Genomic DNA, 2,481 nt, shown 5'->3' with positions numbered 1-2,481 from the left:
TTTTAAATATAAGAAAAAAATAAAAATGTGTTTCAATTATTATTCAAATTCATTAACTTTAGACACAAATTCAAGAAATGATGAATTATGTTTTTATAATTATTTAATTAATCGATGGTGCTAACATATTTAAGAATACCTTGTGATATTATTTGTCAAAGCTTCCTAAATTAAACATATTATTTGATCCCTTAGAAACTGAAAAAAAAACATTTACAATGAACTCGCGAAATTTTAAACATATTCCGAGTCGATTATTTAAAAAATTTCAAAATATTTAAATAGATCCGTGCTGTAAAAAATTATACCTGAAAAAACCTGGAATTATCGGGGCATTTTTTGCCAGGATTTGAGTAGACACCCTGCATTAACTTCATTCACAGAATATTAGACTTTTTTTTAATAATCACCATTTCTTTAATTTTCCAAAGTAACAACCTACTTATAAGTAAATATTATTCATGAATAATATTTTTCTAGATGTTATAATTTTCTATTTTTTGTTTCTAGTCTAAATTTTATACTTTTTCTGCTATGTTGTACACAATGATATTTTAATATTAAATTATAATTATTATAACTTTTTAAAGTCACCGAAAAATTTAAGTTTGAAAAAAGGCAAGATTACAATACTGGCAATAATGTAGGTTGCATACTTTCATTCCTAATGGTCAGGTTAATAAACAGTATCAAGATAAAAAATGTTTTCAAAATATCGCTCGCAGATTAAACATTCAACTACTATCAGGTATTTTCACTTCAACCACCAGCTAACTTCACTACGTTGAAAGCTGAGGGGGAAATAATGGACCCATGGACATAGGATCCTATGTCCATGAAATGGACCCAATGCACGGAACAAAACAACAGCGCCACATGACACGCGAACTTTTGCTGGTATCTCAAACTTTTTATAGCTATATGAATTTAAAAAAGCAGTAAATATAAAATACTTTTAATAAAAAATATTATACTAAGGTCTAAAATTGAATATTTATTATAAAATTTCTTGTTAATATTCAATTTAAAATTCAAATTTCTTTTCAATTGTTTAAATTGGTGGCGCTGTCATAGCTTTTTTTTCACAAAGTGTTCCTCGCAGAAGAACACCAATTGCAGGAAATCAGTCGAGTTTAGTCGAGATTCAAATCGTATTCTAGAAGGAAATTTATTTTCATCAGTGACAGAAGCATACACATTTTTGATAAAATCGTTAAATTTAATTACAAATCGTGTAAAATGGCTGAATCAGTCGAAAAAATCAAAAGCTAAGGTAATAAACGCATTTTCTTTAGGTATTATGATTAATTTGACAGTGTCTTCTCCTATAAATCTAACTTTGAATCAAATATTTTACATCCGACTTTCAGCAATTTCGATTCGGACATTCCAAGAATTACGCCGCAGCGGTGGTTTTGATAAGATGAGCCACGGGGGGGGGGGGGATTTGTAACTGCGTCACGTTGCGCAACATTACGACACGGCCCTAAAGTTTACGTTTCTGTGAATTTCAATTCAAGGTCATAATCAAACCATTACTAAAATTGAAAGTCGGGTATAATTTTAGACGCTTTCATTTTGAAATTCCTAAAATTGAATTACACTGGAATCTGGAATAAAGAACGGTTTCGGGCACGGCCTATACTGACCTTGATATTAAGTTCAGGGACTTCGAATGTAAACAGGCAGGATCACGTGAACGATTTCTGTTAAATTTGAAAGCATGGCGCAATCTGATGCAACTAATGTGAAGAGAGTGCAGTCCGCCTGTTCGTTTGTCACACTTGACTGAGCAATAGAGTGATCCAATTTTTTCTTTCTTCAAATTTTCGTGCATATCACTCAGAATCGTCAATATTAGGTCAATTGAGTTGCAACATAACGTTTCTTTTCAGAATTAGCCATAGAATGTGAATGAAGTATTACAGTGAAATACTTCAATAGCCCCCCCCCCCCCCACCTCCTATAGCCCTTTCGAGAATTGACTTCAGCCCAAAATCGGCGCTATAGAAGAGTTACACTGTACATTTTTAAATATTACCCCCATAAGACTGTTTTAAAGAGTTCCAATAAAAAAATTGAAGAATTTGAAGAACAAAAATCCGGTAAATTTTAAGTCTTTTTTTTAAATTTAATTCGCTTCTGTAATGATACTGTCAATATTTGGGAGTCTTCTGCTTTAGTACTATTTTCAATTTTTGTATAATTATAAGTTTTTTAATTTTGAGCATCTTTAAATATAATAGATCGGCAGTTTTTTCAAATTTTGTTGTAACTTATTTTTTTCTTCATATGAATCAGAATTAAAGGTACTTTCCAAAATTTGCCGCTTCAGGCCAAAAATTACGTCCTCATTGACATTATTTTATATCTGTTTTATATCCGCAATTCTCCGTTTGAATGTCAAAATTATAATTTTTTTTTTACTTCTATCTTTTTTTGTATATTTCATTTATTCATTCCCGCCATTTAAACTCAGAA

This window comes from Belonocnema kinseyi, chromosome 3, assembly GCF_010883055.1.
Source record: "Belonocnema kinseyi isolate 2016_QV_RU_SX_M_011 chromosome 3, B_treatae_v1, whole genome shotgun sequence".
Taxonomy (NCBI): Eukaryota; Metazoa; Arthropoda; class Insecta; order Hymenoptera; family Cynipidae; genus Belonocnema; species Belonocnema kinseyi.
The sequence above is the reverse complement of the archived record's forward strand: the minus strand, read 5'-3'. Positions refer to the sequence as shown.